Source organism: Lissotriton helveticus, chromosome 3_1 (genome assembly GCF_964261635.1).
Source record: "Lissotriton helveticus chromosome 3_1, aLisHel1.1, whole genome shotgun sequence".
NCBI lineage: Eukaryota > Metazoa > Chordata > Amphibia > Caudata > Salamandridae > Lissotriton > Lissotriton helveticus.
This window is the reverse complement of record NC_136061.1, coordinates 670,237,275-670,257,464: the sequence shown is the minus strand read 5'-3', so window position 1 is coordinate 670,257,464 and position 20,190 is coordinate 670,237,275.

Here is a 20,190-nt window from a genome sequence, read left to right as displayed (position 1 = left end):
GGCTGATAGCCAGAAACCGGTCCTTGGATGCTTGATTCCGGTCTGGGAAAGACATGGCTTGGTAGTTCGGACTGGACTGTTCCCATGAGGCACAGAGTCAGAGCTGATTTGCATATAGCCAGTGTCTAACCCAGGGTGGTGTAGAGTGCAAAAAAACGATGAATTTAGGCCCAGATCCTTGTACTGGGGTGAATGTATGACATTGTTCTACATTCTGTCCATCAACTGTGTTTTTTGCAATTTTCACCCCGAGTGGGCTGGGTATGCTCAGACGTGAGTCCCAGGCTCTCCACACCACTGGAGTCAAGCTATCCAGGCTGATGAAGGCTGATAGCCAGAAACCAGTCCTTGGATGCTTGATTCCGGTCTGGGAAAGACATGGCTTGGTAGTTCGGACTGGACTGTTCCCATGAGGCACAGGGTCAGAGCTGATTTGCATATAGCCAGTGTCTAACCCAGGGTGGTGTGGAGTGCAAAAAAACGATGGATTTAGGCCCAGATCCTTGTACTGGGGTGAATGTATGACATTGTTCTACATTCTGTCCATCAACTGTGTTTTTTGCAACCTTCTCAGAGTCTGGCACACAGAGTTCAAAACTTCGGGATTTCACAGGAACTCAATACTAGGCTGGTGAGACACCTCTTGGGGATCAGGAAATCACTCCAGTAGAGGCCAGCAGGGCTCAGACAGGTCCAGTCACAGGTCTAGGCAGGTCAAGTTTCAGAAGGTCAGCTGGAGAGTTGCAGACCTCTGGAGCTTGTTGTGTAGCTCAAAACAGGAGGTCAGCCAACTGACCCTTGGAGTCACTCAGGTTTTCCTGTACTGAAGGAAGCAGGGACCAGTCTGCATTTTCAGAGAGCAGGGTGGTCCTCTGAAGAACAGGGCAGGCCTCAATCAGCAGGGAAGTCCTTTGGAGAACAAGGCAGGCCTCAAGCAGTAGGGCAGACATCTGGGAGCAGCAGGGGAGTCTTTTAAAGAATGAGGCAGGCCTCAAGCAGGCCTTTGGGAAACAAGGCAGACATTCATCCATGAGTCCAGGAGTTTACTGAGGAAGTGGCCTGAGGGTCCAATATGTATTCCTGGTGCCAGCCTTTGAAGTGTTAAAACCTTTTAGGTTCTTCTTCCATCTGGTTCTCGAAATGTCCTTCCTACCCCTACCCAGGCTCCAAGAGGTCTAAGGTGACAAAGGGAGGTGTAAGTGTGCTGGACGCAGGCCTTGAAAATGTAATTGGTGCAGGGAACAACCCCGCCTCACCCATCCTGACAAGATAGACTATTCTGCCAACCACTAGTCCTTCTTTTTTCCATTGTCTGGGAGCAATACACAAAAGCCAACTACCAGGTAATCACAGCCATGCAACCCAGGACACGGGCTGTAGGCACATAATAGTTAGGACAAGAAAATGCTAACTTTCAAAAAGTATGTGAACGAGGCCGAGGGAAACCCAGGGCCTGTGTGAAGCACAGCTAAAGACTTGAATGTCTCTCCTAATTATCAATATTTTCAATACAAGCTTAAGTCAAAACCATTCTGTAGTTCCTACGGAGGAACTGAATGTGCGTGTATCACTGATTAATGAATACATTGATTCTGCATCATCTGTAGAATATGCTTTGGTTTGTGCTTGATTAGTCGTAAGGTCTGCAATGTCCTTCCACGACATGTCTGAAGTGGGTGCAAGGCCACAGTAAGGGCTCAATGTGAACAATACTATTTATGAGGGTGGGCCTGCACATCTGAATTTTTCAATTCTACTAAAATCTTAAGATCGAATGTATTCTATTTTTAACGCTGTTTGGCATGCTATTCACGCTGTGGGGTTAGCCCTAAGCTACTGTTAGGTCAAATTGTATGTGAACAAGGCCGAGGGAAACCCAGGGCCTACGTGAAGCACAGCTAAAGACTTGAAAGTCTCTCCTAATTATCAATATTTTCAATACAAGCTTAAGTCAAAACCATTTTAACCATTTCGTCAATTAAGTTGTGAATTCTTGGATCAGATTTTCCCTGAAGAAGGGGTTTTGAAAACCTGAATGCATTGGGTCCTATTGTGATATTGTTTGTCAAGATTCAAAATATGTTTCTTCTTTTCATTTTGCACACATGATGATAAACATTTATAATGCATTTGAGAATGTTTTACGAATGACAACTTGTTGAATACAAGAGAGTTGTAATAACTCTAATTTAAATGTTTTTGAAGTTTGTTTCTTCGAAATGGTTAAAACGGTTTTGACTTAAGCTTGTATTGAAAATATTGATAATTAGGAGAGACTTTCAAGTCTTTAGCTGTGCTTCACGCAGGCCCTGGGTTTCCCTCGGCCTTGTTCACATGCAATTTGACCTAAGAGGGGTTTAGGGCTAACCCCACAGCATGAATAGCACGCCAAACAGCGTTAAAAATAGAATACATTAGATCTTAAGATTTGAGTAGAATTGAAAAATTCAGGTGTGCAGGCCCACCCTCATACATAGTAACTTTCTAAAAGTGGCATTTTCAGAATTGTGACTTATTATCCGACTTTACTACTAAATGATATTTTAAATTACAACTATTTTGAGACCAAACATGCCATTTCTACCTGTTCCCAATCAAAGTTAGTATGTATTAAATGTCAAAAGGTAATCCAATGTTATCCTATGAGAGAGATAGGCCTTGCAGTAGTGAAAAACAAATGTAAGACATTTTCGGTTCCAGAACATGTAAAATGTAATAGTACATTTTGAAATTTTGAAATAAACTGCACTCTGCCCTATGCATAGGTGCTGGAAGTATGGGTGTGGGGTTCTCTGCAGCACCCTAAAAAAATAACCACCCTGTAATTAGGACGGTGAACTACCAATAGAGATGTCATTTATATTGTGTTGCAAGTGCATTCAAAGGAAGGGGACAAATGTCAGTTTATGTCTTCTGAAAAATTGCTGCTTATTCTTTTTAAAGAGCTAAGGATTTTTTCTAACACAAAACACAATTTAAATACATGTAAATGATCTGTACAAATATTTTAAAATGTATCCACAGCATGAAAAGCACAAATGAAGCAAATTTTTAATTCTGAAGTGTGATTGAAATTAAGATTTTAATATGATCAAAACAAATCAAGGCATTTTACTTGCTGATACTCAAATGATAAATATTCACTAAAACCTGATATCCATACATTAATGTTTGTGCGCTACTTAGTTTTATCAGCCAGCCTGTATGTCTGCAAATCTAGTGACCAATCCAATGGAATGTGATGTCTGTAAATTACAGAGCGCTACCACCAGATGCTTTAGTGCTATATTTGCAACAGTGTGTTCCGAAATGCACCACCAGAAAAATATTACACCGTTACTACTTTCCTGCTAAACGTGGGTAGCTCACATGCTACGCTGGTTCTTTGTGTGGCGCTTGCATTTTCACAATCCATATGTCTTCTGTGATGTAACACTGATGGCAGCACTCCCACTCTGAAAATTGTGCCATCACCGCTGGCCCAATTGGCTGTTTAGGAACTACTTTAGGGGAAGCTTATATATATTAACTAGCATTGGCAAAGCCAATAGGTCACACCTATGCAATGTTTTAGCAATGTTGTACACCAGCGTGGTTACTGTTCATCATGGCTTAAAGTTAGTGGGGTAAAGCTGAGTGGTGTAGAGTTGAGTGGAGTGTCATGGAGTGTCATAGAGAGACTAGATTCCCTCAGCAGTGTGCATGTGATGGACTCTGCAGTGTGCATGTGATGCCCTCACCAGTGTGCATGTGATGCCCTCTGCAGTGTGCATGCGATGCCCTCTGCATTGTGCATGTGATGGCCTCACTAGTGTGCATGTGATGCCATCTGCAGTGTGCATGTGATGGACTCTGCAGTGTGCATGTGATGCCCTCACCAGTGTGTATCTGATGCCCTCTGCAGTGTGCATGTGATGCCCTCTGCAGTGTGCATCTGATTCCCTCTGCAGTGTGCATCTGATTCCTTCTGCAGTGTGCATGCGATGCCCTCACTAGTGTGCCTGTGATGCCCTCTGCAGTGTGCATGTGATGCCCTTTGCAGTGTGCATGTGATGGCCTCACCATGTGATGGCCTCTGCAATGTGCATGTGATGGCCTCTGCAGTGTGCATATGATGGCCTCTGCAGTGGGCATGTGATGCCCTCTGTAGTGTGCATGCGATACCCTCACTAGTGCGCATGCGATGCCCTCTGCAGTGTGCGTGTGATGCTCTCTGCAGTGTGCATCTTATCCCCTCTGCAGCGTGCATCTGATCCCCTCTGCAGTGTGCATGTGATGCCCTCACCAGTGTGCATGTGATGCCCTCTGCAGTGTGCATGCAATACCCTCACCAGTGTGCATGTGATGCCCTCTGCAGTGTGCATCTGATCACCTCTGCAGTGTGCATGTGATACCCTCACCAGTGTGCATGTGATGGCATCTGCAGTGTGCATCAGATTCCCTCTGCAGCATGCATGTGGTGGCCTTTGCAGTGTGCATCTGATTTACTCTGCAGTGTGCATCTGATCCCCTCTGCAGCGATCATCTGATCCCCGCTGCAGTGTGCATGTGATGCCCTCACCAGTGTGCATGTGATGCCCTCTGCAGTGTGCATGCGATGCCTTTACCAGTGTGCATGCGATGCCCTCTGCAGTGTGCATCTGATTCCCTCAGCAGTGTGCATCTGATTCACTCTGCAGTGTGCATGTGATGGACTCTGCAGTGTGCATGTGATGCCCTCACCAGTGTGCATGTGATGCCCTCTGCAGTGTGCATGTGATGCCCTCTGCAGTGTGCATCTGATTCCCTCTGCAGTGTGCATCTGATTCCTTCTGCAGTGTGCATGCGATGCCCTCACTAGTGTGCCTGTGATGCCCTCTGCAGTGTGCATGTGATGCCCTTTGCAGTGTGCATGTGATGGCCTCTGCAGTGTGCATATGATGGCCTCTGCAGTGGGCATCTGATTCCCTCTGCAGTGTGCATGTGATGGCCTTTGCAGTGTGCATCTGATTCTCTCTGCAGTGTGCATCGTATCCCCTCTGCAGCGTGCATCTGATCCCCTCTGCAGTGTGCATGTGATACCCTCACCAGTGTTCATGTGATGCCCTCACCAGTGTGCATGCGATACCCTAACCAGTGTGCATGTGATCCCCTCTGCAGTGTGCATGTGATACCCTCACCAGTGTTCATGTGATGCCCTCACCAGTGTGCATGCGATGCCCTCACCAGTGTGCATGTGATGGCCTCTGCAGTGTGCATGCGATGCCCTCACCAGTGTGCATGTGATGCCCTCTGCAGTGTGCATCTGATCACCTCTGCAGTGTGCATGTGATACCCTCACCAGTGTGCATGTGATGGCATCTGCAGTGTGCATCAGATTCCCTCTGCAGCATGCATGTGATGGCCTCTGCAGTGTGCATGTGATTCACTCTGCAGTGTGCATCTGATCCCCTCTGCAGCGATCATCTGATCCCCGCTGCAGTGTGCATGTGATGCCCTCACCAGTGTGCATGTGATGCCCTCTGCAGTGTGCATCTGATTCCCTCAGCAGTGTGCATCTGATTCACTCTGCAGTGTGCATGTGATGGACTCTGCAGTGTGCATGTGATGCCCTCACCAGTGTGCATGTGATGCCCTCTGCAGTGTGCATGTGATGGCCTCTGCAGTGTGCATCTGATTCCCTCTGCAGTGTGCATCTGATTCCTTCTGCAGTGTGCATGCGATGCCCTCACTAGTGTGCCTGTGATGCCCTCTGCAGTGTGCATGTGATGCCCTTTGCAGTGTGCATGTGATGGCCTCTGCAGTGTGCATATGATGGCCTCTGCAGTGGGCATCTGATTCCCTCTGCAGTGTGCATGTGATGGCCTTTGCAGTGTGCATCTGATTCTCTCTGCAGTGTGCATCGTATCCCCTCTGCAGCGTGCATCTGATCCCCTCTGCAGTGTGCATGTGATACCCTCACCAGTGTTCATGTGATGCCCTCACCAGTGTGCATGCGATACCCTAACCAGTGTGCATGTGATCCCCTCTGCAGTGTGCATGTGATACCCTCACCAGTGTTCATGTGATGCCCTCACCAGTGTGCATGCGATGCCCTCACCAGTGTGCATGTGATGGCCTCTGCAGTGTGCATGCGATGCCCTCACCAGTGTGCATGTGATGCCCTCTGCAGTGTGCATCTGATCACCTCTGCAGTGTGCATGTGATACCCTCACCAGTGTGCATGTGATGGCATCTGCAGTGTGCATCAGATTCCCTCTGCAGCATGCATGTGATGGCCTCTGCAGTGTGCATGTGATTCACTCTGCAGTGTGCATCTGATCCCCTCTGCAGCGATCATCTGATCCCCGCTGCAGTGTGCATGTGATGCCCTCACCAGTGTGCATGTGATGCCCTCTGCAGTGTGCATGCAATGCCCTCACCAGTGTGCATGTGATGCCCTCTGCAGTGTGCATGCGATGCCCTCTGCAGTGTACAGGTGATGCCCTCTGCAGTGTGCAGGTGATGCCCTCACCAGTGTGCATGTGATGGCCTCTGCAGTGTGCATCTGATTCCCTCTGCAGTGTGCATCTGATTCCCTCTGCAGTGTGCATGTGATGCCCTCTGTAGTGTGCATGCGATACCCTCACTAGTGCGCATGCGATGCCCTCTGCAGTGTGCATATGATCCCCTCTGCAGTGTGAATGTGATGCTCTCTGCAGTGTGTATGGGATGCCCTCACTAGTGTGCATGCGATAGCCTCACCAGTGTGCATGTAATGCCCTCTGCAGTGTGCATGTGATGCCCTCTGCAGTGTGCATGCGATGCCCTCACCAGTGTGCATGTGATGGCCTCTGCAGTGTGCATCTGATCCCCTCTGCAGCGTGCATGTGATGGCCTCTGCAGTGTGCATCTGATTCACTCTGCAGTGTGCATCTGATCCCCTCTGCAGCGATCATCTGATCCCTTCTGCAGTGTGCATGTGATGCCCTCACCAGTGTGCATGTGATGCCCTCTGCAGTGTGCATGCGATGCCCTCACCAGTGTGCATGTGATGCCCTCTGCAGTGTGCATGCGATGCCCTCTGCAGTGTACAGGTGATGCCCTCTGCAGTGTGCAGGTGATGCCCTCACCAGTGTGCATGTGATGGCCTCTGCAGTGTGCATCTGATTTCCTCTGCAGTGTGCATCTGATTCCCTCTGCAGTGTGCATGTGATGCTCCCTGCAGTGTGTATGTGATGCCCTCACTAGTGTGCATGTGATGCCCTCTGCAGTGTGCATGTGATGGCCTCACTAGTGTGCATCTGATCCCCTCTGCAGTGTGCATGCGATGCCATCTGCAGTGTGCATGTGATGGCCTCTGCAGTGTGCATTTGATGCTGTCTGCAGTGTGTATGTGATGCCCTCTGCAGTGTGCATGTGATGGCCTCACCAGTGTGCATCTGATTCACTCTGCAGTGTGCATGTGATGCCCTCTGCAGTGTGCATGTGATGGCCTCTGCAGTGTGCATGTGATGGCCCCTGCAGTGTGCATGTGATGCTCTCTGCAGTGTGTATGTGATGCCCTCTGCAGTGTGCGTGTGATGCTCTCTGCAGTGTGCATCTGATTCCCTCTGCAGTGTGCATGTGATGGCCTTTGCAGTGTGCATGTGATTCCCTCTGCAGTGTGCATCTGATTCCCTCTGCAGTGTGCATCTGATTCCCTCTGCAGTGTGCATCTGATTCCCTCTGCAGTGTGCATGTGATGCTCCCTGCAGTGTGTATGTGATGCCCTCACTAGTGTGCATCTGATCCCCTCTGCAGTGTGCATGCGATGCCATCTGCAGTGTGCATGTGATGGCCTCTGCAGTGTGCATTTGATGCTGTCTGCAGTGTGTATGTGATGCCCTCTGCAGTGTGCATGTGATGGCCTCACCAGTGTGCATCTGATTCACTCTGCAGTGTGCATGTGATGCCCTCTGCAGTGTGCATGTGATGGCCTCACCAGTGTGCATCTGATTCACTCTGCAGTGTGCATGTGATGCCCTCTGCAGTGTGCATGCGATGCCCTGACTAGTAAATGTAAATGTAAATGTGTTGGATTTGTAAAGCGCACGGCTGCCCGTGAGCTTCCCGGCGCTTGCTTAGGGAACCCGTCCTGGTATTCCCCTGTGAGAAACCCCGGCAGGGTGTCCACAAGGTGAAAGCCAGGCATCCCGCCGCGAGGGGCCGTAGTGGAGATTAAGCAAGCTATTGCCCAGAGTCGCAGAGTGTGACCCCGTGAGTTGAGTAGGCACCAGAGCGAGAATTGTCGAGTCCTTGGAATTTTGAGCCCGAGACCCGCCGAGGCAGGGAATCGAACCCTGGTCCACAGTCAATCTCAGCTTCCGGGTCTGCCGCCTCTAACCACTGAGCCACGCTTCTCCACAGTGTGCATGCAATGCCCTTTGCCGTGTGCATGTGATGGCCTCTGCAGTGTGCATGTGATGCCCTCACTAGTGTCATGTGATGGCCTCTGCAGTGTGCATGTGATGCCCTCACTAGTGTGCATGCGTTGCCCTTTGCAGTGTGCATCTGATCCCCTCTGCAGCGTGCATCTGATCCCCTCTGCAGTGTGCATGTGATGCCCTCACCAGTGTGCATGTGATGCCCTCTGCAATGTGCATGCGATGCCCTCACCTGTGTGCATGTAATGCCCTCACCAGTGTGCATGTGATGCCCTCACCAGTGTGCATGTGATGCCCTCTGCAGTGTGCATGCGATGCCCTCACCTGTGTGCATGTGATGCCCTCTGCAGTATGCATGCGATGCCCGCTGCAGTGTGCAGGTGATGCCCTCTGCAGTGCGCAGGTGATGCCCTCACCAGTGTGCATGTGATGGCCTCTGCAGTGTGCATCTAATTCCCTCTGCAGTGTGCATCTGATCCCCTTTGCAGTGTGCATGTGATGCCCTCACCTGTGTGCATGTGATGCCCTCTGCAGTATGAATATGATGCCCTCTGCAGTGTGCAGGTGATGCCCTCTACAGTGTTCATGCGATACCCTCACTAGTGCGCATGCGATGCCCTCTGCAGTATGCATCTGATCCCCACTAGTGTGCATGCAATGCCCTTTGCAATGTGCATGTGATTCCCTCTGCAGTGTGCATGTGATGCCCTCTGCAGTGGGCATGTGATGGCCTCTGCAGTGTGCATGTGATGCTCTCTGCAGTGTGTATGCGATGCCCTCTGCAGTGGGCATGTGATGGCCTCTGCAGTGTGCATGTGATGCTCTCTGCAGTGTGTATGTAATGCCCTCACTAGCGTGCATGTGATGCCCTCACTAGTGTGCATGCGATGCCCTCTGCAGTGTGCATGTGATGCCCTCACTAGTGTGCATGCGATGCCCTCTGCAGTGTGCATGTGATGGCCTCTGCAGTGTGCATCTGATTCCCTCTGCAGTGTGCATGCGATGCCCTCTGCAGTGGGCATGTGATGGCCTCTGCAGTGTGCATGTGATGCTCTCTGCAGTGTGTATGTAATGCCCTCACTAGCGTGCATGTGATGCCCTCACTAGTGTGCATGCGATGCCCTCTGCAGTGTGCATGTGATGCCCTCACTAGTGTGCATGCGATGCCCTCTGCAGTGTGCATGTGATGGCCTCTGCAGTGTGCATCTGATTCCCTCTGCAGTGTGCATATGATCCCCTCTGCAGTGTGCATGCGATGCCCTCTGCAGTGTGCATGTGATGGCCTCTGCAGTGTGCTTCTGATTCCCTCACTAGTGTGCATGCGATGCCCTTTGCAGTGTGCATGCGATTCCCTCTGCAGTGTGCATGTGATGCCCTCTGAAGTGTGCATGTGATAGCCTCACCAGTGTGCATGTGATGGCCTCACTAGTGTGCATGTGATGCCATCTGCAGTGTGCATGTGATGGCCCTGCAGTGTGCATGTGATTCCCTCTGCAGTGTGCATGCGATGCCCTCTACAGTGTGCATGCGATGCCCTCTGCAGTGTGCATGTGATGCCCTCTGCAGCAGGGGCGTAGGAGACACTACAATTCTGGGGGGACAGCGACAACCTTGTGGACTTTCCAGTGACCCTATACAAATCACCGCCCATTAAAGAAATGCAATCGCATACTTCTAAAGTGAAATATTGAGAAAAGCAGGCGTGTAGTCACAGTTTGCATTATGCTTTGTTGGTATTTACATTCATATAGTAGTCGGACCAAATGTTAAAAAAATATGTATATGAATCTTGCATCTTCATGCACCAAGCAAACAAAGGTCGCTGACTTAGGATGGGGGCGTCGTGTTTGCAAGTGCATTATGGTTTGAAAAGTACCTGCTGCTGTATTCCTGGTCTCCAGCAATTTTCGGGCAGCAATAAAAATGTGAAGAGAACTTCGGTGATTAATGTTCTTTATTGAGAGAGATGGGAGGTTTGTCTAGTGGAAGTTTTGACTCATGGTAAGGTAGCCACAGCGGGGTAACATGCCTGCTGTAAAGAAGGTGTACCACGCAAATCACAAAATGCATATCATGTAAATAGGTCAGTGAGTTACTGCTTTTGTCTGAGAGATTCTTTTGGTATTTGCAATTTATATGTTAAAATCCTAACATTGAACTGTGAGCTATTAACCGTCATCAAAGAGCTGCATGAAAACTTCAAGGTATAGATTAGAACGTTATGATTTTTCCCGAGTCTTTCCTTATCCTAATGTTGGAAAATGGGTTAATTAGGATAGAAATAAATTCTGATTATTAAAGAGAACCCCCAAACCATGGTGTTATGTTTTAAATTCTGAGTTTGTGCTTCTCTGGTGTTGCAAAGCCCCTCTGGGCACTCTCCAACTTTTTGCTGACTGGTACTGGACACCTTCGGGTAAAGTCTGTGCTATATAAAAATGCATAAATAAATACATAAATACTGGTGGTACCTGACTCTGACTGACCCTGGCCTCTGCCTAAACAGGCCCAAGGCCAGTGCTGTTCTGAAAGAGACACTTAAAAATACAGTGAAAATACCTACATACACTAGGCTGCATTATGGGTTATGGCACCCCTATGATTGGCATGACCTCTCCTATAAGGCCCTAGTACATATTAGGGCAGGGTGATTAGAACTACCTTTAAGTCCCTAGAATATAATAGGGCAAGGCAGTTTAGAGGCCAGCAGCCCTTTCTGTGCTTGCATGTGTGCACTGCTGAAGACTGAGGTCAGCTTAAAAGTAGCCCTGTGTTATAGGACTGCTTTTAAAATGCAAATTGTGCCCAAGCTCGACTTTTGGGTTTGGGGAACTTACAAATTGATCAACTACAATGTTGGGGCAAAATTAAGTTAAGTGTAAAAATGTTTTCCACTGAACTATGGCTGTGTCATATTTGCCACATAATACATCATCTGCTGCATAATCTAACGATTTCACCCAAAACTATTTTGTAGCTCAAACGGATCAAAATTACTAAAAGAATTGTGACAGATGTTGCTGTGAAGTGTAGGGCCCTTTGCAAAGGTTGACTGGTCACCTTTCCCACTGCTGCATTTGTATGTTACACAGGTACTAATGAGGCAAAAGCTTTGCAGAGGCTGTTAGTATGTATAAATATGTCAAAATAATAAAGTATCTTAAAATGTACCGCATTACGCTGCATCCTTTTTATTGTTGCGTAATTTAGTCAACACTGCGACATAATTTTGGCCTCCATTGCTGCATAACTCCAGTGGCCGGAAAGCAGGCTGCACATGTTAAAAGTGTTTGTGCATGAAGCAGAGACCAAGAAGTTTGCAAACTTAGGTGCTGATTACGATGGCAGACGGACTTCAGTCCAGCAGGGAATGGGACTGCTGGCCTTCAAGGTGGCGGCCACACGATAGGCATTACAGTGCGACCACCACTACGGCGTTCGCAATGCCTATCTGTTACATTGCAGCAGGTGATGGTGGCTGCATCATCCGCCCAATGTAAAAAGGGACATATTACATATATCACTGCACTACGTGGCAGGTACAATGCGGTGCCTGCCACATGGTGCAGTGATTTGATGCCCCCCCAGGTACCATGTCTGGGGGCTGGGGGGAAAGGGGCCTGCTACGGGCCCCCAATGTCCCTTTCCGCCAGCTTTTCCATGGTGGGTGAACTGACATGGCTAGGCTGGCGGGTAAGGGACATCGTAATTCCTAGTGCGGTGCCTGGTAGGCACCACCAGAATTGTAGGAACCACGAGCCCCTCCGCTACACTGGCGGTCTCAAGAAGCCCGTTGGATGTGTGGCAGTTGGTCTTTGCGACCGCCAGGGAACCACCCGCCATAGTAATATGGCGGGCGGTGATGCAGTCACCGATGGCAGAGGGACCGTCACTGATGGGGCGACATGGCGGTCTCACTGCCATTATAATCACCCCCTAAGTTTGGTGTACATGCAAATCCTACATTACCAACCCCTGGTAAGTTGCACTACTACTGCTGAAAAAGGCCAATGGAGGTACCAATGGGTGAGGTGGACTAGCCTCAAGGGTCTTATGACCTCAATGACAGAGTCACTGTAGATCTAGGGTGTGCTTCTTCGTATGCCTGCTCGCAAGACGGGAGGTGAACTGCAGTATGGATTGTGGTGGCAGGCCTTCAAGGATAACTCACACTTGCCACCGTTGGGGTCCACCTGCAGGTGCTAAGACACCAGGGCTACTAAGGTCTATCGGTCCTTCTAAGGTGTAGTATCGGAATGAGCTCTGTCAGTAGTGTGGTCTGGTGGATTGGTCATGAAGGGTGAACATGGTTCTCCAGTTCCAAATTCAGCATCTCTGGCCAGAGTGCCACATCCTCTCCCACACTGAACACCATACTGCCCCACTGAGAGAAACTCGCACTACCTTCAGCTACAACTCAATTGTGATGCGACTAAATTAAAATTATGCACTAGACAACAGAAAAATGCTGCCTGAAAAAAAATGAATAACACCCTGGAAAAAGCAAACACTCATAAGGAATGCAAGAATAAGCAAAGCATGTGAACTGTAATCAGGAATAACGGTTTTAAACTCATTATTCAGAAATCATTAAGTAATTTTGCCTTAAAAGTTCAGGACATGGCTACAGGACCAGGAAGGGACCCGTTTCAATGTCCATTGCTTATATCCTTTCAAAATGTAATCAGTTTGGTTTAAAAAAGACCACATACACGTACACAAAGCCGCATTTTATAAGCTAAAATAATTAAAACAGTTGAAAACGATCACATTAAACGTTTCCACTACACCCATCAACCAGGTATTGCAGTCCCTTTAGGAATGGTGCACTTCCCCACCCTGGGAAAACAATGTGGTTCAAAGAAAGAAGATAAAAAGAAAGAAGCACTTTCACTCATACATGCCAACATTTCAGAAGAGCAAAGAGGGAGATTTAAAATAAAAAAAAATCGGGAGAATGGGGCCTTGAATCGGGTTACTGGCATGTATGGGCTTTGGAAGTGTGCTGCTGCTGGATTGGACATTTGAAACACAAATGCACGTTTTTTTGTTACCTTTCACAAGCATGAAGGTTGAAGGCAATAGCAGCAGGCAGAGAGCGGGTGATGCAAGTGGTGTGCACTGGCCGGGCAAGTTGCTGGCAGTGCATGCTCCCCACTCCCTCTCCCCCGCCCCACCCCCCTGTGTGACAGCCCGGGCTGAAACTTCCTGTGCACACACACACGCCCCCCCCCCCCAGTACTTCACAGGTCTTTAAAAGACCATTCCCTTGTTAATTACGCTTTGTTGGTTTTTTCACCCCTTCTAGAGCCCCTGCATGGCCACTCTGACTATTGCTGGAAGAATTGGCACTTTAGACAATACCAAGCCCTGTCAGCTGAAACCCCGAGGAATCGGGTTTTTGCTTGCAGGAATCGGAGGCGGGAGACTAGCCTTGAAATCGGTAGTCTCACGCCTGAATCGGGAGGGTTGGCATGTCTGCTTTCATTGGCAAACTCTGTAAAGTGGCACTAATGTGTGTGGGTGTAAATAACAATCTGGCCTGTCTGCTGACCACTCTGTATTGCTTTATTTAGGTATTTAATTATTTTTTCTCTCCATGCTTACCACTCTGTATTGCTTTATGTTGGTATTTAATTATTTTTTCTCTCTGTCCTGACGTTTTTCTTTTGAATAGAAAACAGTCAGAAAATGAGGGCATTTCCAGCCAAAGTGTTACACCTTTTTTGGATCCATTTCACAGGGGAACAAATAAAGAAAATGAGAGGTAAGAGATAGTACAAGAGCTGTCTCTTGAAATCAGGACATAAGGATGAGCGAGACAGACAGAAAGAGATGGAGGAATAAAGAGAGAGAGAGAGAGGGGAGGAGGGCAGCTGCCAGAGGCAGATCAGGAGAAGTTGACACTGCCCTTGCCTTCTCTGGGCATGAAGGAGAAGAGACAGAGTTTTTTCCTTCTCTGCCCTTCCCAGAAGCAGAGCCTTCCTGCAGCATAACAAAGGGCAGAGGGCGGGTGGCCTCTTTGACTCCAGGTAGGTCAAGTGCAGGGCCATTAGGTGGTGCTTACACGCCCTAATGGCCCTGCAAATAACAGAAGGGAGAGGGAAATTCTTTTGTCCCCTCATCCCCCCCCACCCTTGTTCCCCCCACGCCAAAATCTGGGGGGGGGGGCATATATCCCCCCCCGCGTCCCCCACACTTCCTACGCCCATGCTCTGCAGTGTGCAGGGGCATCCCGAGCAAACTAGCTAGCCGGCAGTGGCGTCCATGGCTGCGTGACTCGGCCCATTGTGTGACCCCAGGAGTGTGCACTGCACACTCAGCGCTGCCAGAACAGAGGGTGGGCTCCGGCCTCCGCCACATCCTAGTTCAGTTCAGGCTTACCTTATTTGACACGCAGAGCGCCTGCCACTTACTCGGCCGCTGCATACTTCCATGCGCTTGGTATGGTGAGGGAAAGCTGGCTGAAGGGGAGCGCCACAGGAGTCAAAACTGCATTTTGCCTGCTGTAGCAGGACACATATACAAATCCAAATTTTAGCATGGAGCTTTTAGTTAGCTCCATCACTAATGGAAGCAAAGACCCTCAGCTATTGTTCTCATGGGAGCCCTGTGGGTGCGCTGCCACTGCTGCCAGTAGGCCCAGCGCAGAGGTGCAATGGGCATCAAGTAACCTGACAGTTAGTTTGCAAGCATCCAGGTTTGGCGCGTTTACTTCCCAGGGAGGAGGTTACACTATTGTCAAGATTCGAGTTAAGTCTGTCAATAAAAAGTCGACCCGGGCAGGGAAAGAAGCACCTCCCAATTTGGTATTTCCAATTGAACCTCCTTTCAGTGTGCTGCCCCTGTGGTGGTGCTTGGCGCATGCGCGAGTTAGTTGCCCCAGCAGTGAATGTGCGCTGCTCTCTATGATGCCCACACGCTCGAGTTCACTTTTTTGTACACACAGTGACGTTTCCTTCTGGGTTTTTTTCACAACAGATCAATTGTCAAAACACAACCTTTGGAGCGACGCGTGGTGTGTGTGTGATGTGTCTGCCGGAGAAAACCACCCACTCGAACGACCAGTCACTGAAGAGAGGGGTGAGGCGGGCACGGCCTGGTGCTCGCTGGTATGAGGGCCAGGGCTCACGGTGACCCACTCGAACGACCAGACACGCAGACCCAACCTTTGAAGTGTTGTACTGTCGTGTATAGAATACGCCACTGGCGTGAGTCACTGAAGACAGACAGGGCGGAGGCGTGCACCGCTTGGCGCGCGCTGGTTTGAAGGCCTGGCCTTCAAGGTGACGGTGTCACGCTAATACGTAAGAGGTCACGCCGGAGCTCTTATAGCAGAAAGGTTGGATGCAGCACAGGGAGGAGTGGGGTGGGGGGGCTAGTATAAAGACTCCCTTGGGAGCCCAACTCCAGCCAAGGAAGTGTTGCGACTGGACTGAGTAAATGGCACATGAACTCACTCACAGGTTGAAGGTCATCTTCATAAGAATGTGTCCACAGTCTCTTGGCTGTAGTCCCTGGCCGATGGGGGCCTTTCATGGTGAGCTGAGGGGATTCAGTGGCCCTCAGGGCTCATCTCTGCGTGCTGCTCCTTAATAGACAATGTTCACTCTGGTTGCTCATCTCTTCGGTCTGGTATTTCTGCCTTGTCGGAGTGTCTAGGAGCCCTCTGAAGCGCCTGTACTCTGGCATATTGGCCTCATATAAAATACTCGAATAGTAACATTAGAGTGTGTCACAAGACGCGTCTGCACTTTGTACACTTACAGTTACAGACAGAGATGGGCAGAGATTAGAAAAGCCCTTAAACAGACCTCTTCTCTGGCAGATCATAGCCGCTTTAGTCTGAAGGAGCTTTTTGGCATCGTGTGCCTCGTTTCCACTGAGCTGGCCAAGGGCTCATGTGTTGCGCCAACGGGTGCATTAGACAAGCATTGACGAAACAATAGGCTTGACTTTTGAGTACTGAATGTACACAGGGCGCATAGCATATGAACTCACATTCACACATTGACAATGCGCACAGGCCTAGACAATGACACTCATTTTTGACAAAGAACAACAGACGCATATTCTTCCAGGCAGGGGTGCAACTAGACCCGAACTTCGGCGGGCGGGGGCTAACACCCCAGCCAGGGCTGGCCCTTGCACTGGTCACACATGATGCAGTCTTTTTTGGCTCCTCTTGCCCCATTTGCTTATTCTCCATGAATTCCCTTACTATCATGCACCAACAATGCACCTCATCTCTCTATAGCACCTTTCTGACAAAAATTGAATTTTTTATAGCGCTACTCGTAGTTTACTCACACTCAGTTCTGTGATGTGCATGGTACACGTTCTTTGTAGCATGCACATTAACTCTCTGCTCTGTGTGGGTGGCAGGAGTGTCCATGTGAGAGCACGGTGAGCAAATCGACAGTATGAGAGTAGGGTAAGAGGAGTGACTGCAGGGTGATTGAGGTGACCATATGAATTTTGGGTGCTGATGAAAGTGCAGAGTGGGACAAAGGAATGCAAGGTTAGTGATCAGCTTTTTTGAGTGAGATTGCAGACTGAGCAGTGAGGGGACAGGTGAGTGAAGTGTCACATCAGTGCAGGGTGAATAGTGTGCTTGTGTGACTGCAAGGTGAGGTACAGGGAGAACAGTGAAAGTGCATTGTGAGTGTAGAGTGATCACTGTGTGTGCAGTGCAGGGTGAGCGGGTGAATGCTGTGAGTGCAGGGTGATCAGCAGCCGCGCAACACCCATTGGGCTCACGGGGCTTCAGCTCCCCTCGTGGTGTGTGTCAGCCTGGGAGGAGACAGCTTCGCGGGCTGGCAGCCATCTAATTGCAGCCGCACACGAGTACTTAACATGTCTTTAAAAGACCATTTAACTGTAAATGAGGCTTTTGTTGTGTTTTCACCCCTTCTTAGAGCCACTCTGTCTATGGTTGGAAGAATTAGCCCCCCCACCGAAATATTTTTCAGCCCCCTCCGAAATTTGGCTCTAGTTGCCCGCCTGGTGATCAGTGTGAGTGCATTGTGATCGATGTGAGTGCAGGGTGAGCGTGAAAGTAAAGGGCGAGAATGAGGAGTGAGTTGTCTGAATGCAGGGTGCATTCCCAGACACTTGGAAGTAACTCAGCATGTTTTTGAAGGCAGCGTAGGGTTTCAGATATTAGTGAAACTGTTGCTATTATGGCGTTAATCAGGGACCCTGTTCTCCTATGGAAACAGTCCAGCCCAAACTGCCAGGCCAGGTCCTCCCTTGACTATAAACAAGCTTCCTGGGACCGGTTTTGGGCATCCGCCCTCATCAGCCAGGCTACTTTGACTCCAGTGGCATGAAGAGCACGGGACCCACGACTTAGTGGTGACAAATGCAAAAAGAACAATCAATGGAAAGAATGCTTCACAATGTCAAACATGCACCCCAGTACAGCGATCTGGGCCGAAATCCTTCGTTTTTTTGTTCCCCATGCCATTCCAGTTCAGGCCCAGCCATATGCAAATTAGTTTTGACCCTGCTCCCTATGGGAACAGTCAAGTCTAAACTGCCAGACTAGGTCCTCCCTGGACTGGAAACAAGCGTCCTGGGACCGATTTTGGGGCATCACCCCTCATCAGCCAGGCTAGCTTGACTCCAGTGGCATGGAGAGCAGGGGACTTATGGCTCGGGGTGACAAATGCAAAAAGAACAATTGATGGACAGAATGCTGCAAAATGTCAAACATTCACCCCAGTACAGAGATCTGGGTCTAAATCCATCGTTATTTTGCTCCCCATGCCATTCCAGTTCTGACCCAGCCATATGCAAATCAGTCTTGACTCTGATCCCATGGGAACAGTCCAGCCTGAATTGCCAGTCTACGTCTGCCCTGGACTCGAAACAAGCATCCTGGGACCAGTTTTAAGGGATCACGCCTCATCAGCCAGGCTAGCTTGACTCCAGTGGCATGGGGAGCATGAGCATGCCGTCTGGGCATACCTGGCACACTTAGGGCGAGAAAGCAAAAAACACACAGATGATGGATGGAATGCAGAGAAAATCAAACATGCACCCCTATTCAAAAGATCTGGGTTAAATCCATGGTTCTGTTGACCACCATGCCGCCCCAGTTTAGACCCAGCCATATGCAAACCAGTCTTGACCCTGTTCCTCATGGGAACAGTCCAGCCTGAACTGCCAAGCCAGGTTCTCCCTGGACCGGAAACAAGCATCCTGGGACCGATTTCGGAGCATCACCCCTCATCAGCCAGGCTATCTTGAATCTGGTGACACAGTGAGCCTGGGACCCATGTCTGGGCATAGCCGGGACACTTAAGGCGAGAAAGCAAAAGACACACAGATGATGGATGCAATGCAGAGCAAATCAAACATTCACCCCATTCACCTACAAAGGACTGCGCCACACAAGGAGCTTAGTAATACATTTCTTAATTCTTCTGTGTGTAACCGCAAACTCAACCTTCTACACCAGCCTTCATTTCATTCGACTCTTAACACTTACATCACAGTTCTACGGAGTCCATCTGGAGCCAAAAGGGTTCCATCATTTCTAATTCGCAAGACACTGCATCATCTATTTTGGATGTGAGAACGCATTTTACACAAAAAATAGTAATTTGGGGAATTTTGCATAACAAAAGTCACAAGAAATTCCTAAAATGATGTGAATCACGCTGGCATAACTGAAACAGCACGTGGGGCTACTTTTAAAGGGAGACTATTGAGGTGTACATTCTCTCCTTTGCTCCTTTTGAGCCAATCTTCTTCAAATTTGGGGACTGCTTGGCCCTCTTCACTGTCCTCATTCCCTCAACATAATACTACTTCACTACTAAGCCCCTATGTCTGAGCTGCACGTATGGCTGTGTGCTGGGTTCACCAGCTCTGGCTATGGCACTTTGCCGCTTGCCTGTGCTTGGCTCAGAGAGTTAACTCCATTGCTCCATCAGGCCAGCGGAGGGCAGACTGGTCTGACTCAGAGTCACGCCAAGGCTCTGTTTACTTATCTGTAGAAGTCACAAAGGGCAGTGTTGTGCAGGGAGGGACTGTCAGATCCGACAGGACAGTGCCTTAGAAAGAGCTTTAAATTAGAAAACGGGCATCTGCATTGCAGCTTCCCTTGGCAGGTGAGAGTTGCATGTCGTTCTTGTTGCATCCCAGGGTGGTGATGGAAGTCCAGTGTGGTGTCAGGGCCAGAGAAGGACTGTCCGGGCAGGGGCCGCGGGTGTCAGCTAAAGCCTTATGCAAGCTACTGGCAAGTGGTGGCGCCTATGCCCTGGCGGTGAGAAGGGGCCGGAGGGAGGGACAGAGGAGGTGTGAGTCACAGGATGTGATGCACTTGCGATCCAGGTGCAGCCTGGGGAGTTGTCTATCCAGCTACTGAAGCTGCTGCAAGTGGGGTTTGAGTCCAGTCAGTTCAAGCCCACCTTGGAGAAGAGTCTTCCCACTGATCTGTTCACACTGGTCCCTGGGTCTACTGGCTGTCCTCACAGAAGCCCACCCACTGGTGGGAGGCAGGAATGTGCAAAATACTGTATGAGCATCATGAACCCTCTCCAGGTCTCCCAAGCATCCCCAACCCAATCCCAAGCTAAGGTGCAGCTTTTGAAGCCCAAAAGAAAACGAAGAACCGACAAGAGCTTCCCAAGGCAGTCCCATGACGGAAGAGTTGCAATCAGTTGAGGCCACCAGAGACTGACAGACTAATGGAGCATTCTATCAGAGTTCATTTGTTTGTGGAGGGGAACATCCATTACTACGCGGTCTTTACACCGCACTACCATTACAACGCTGCTTTTACAACGCAAGGCGT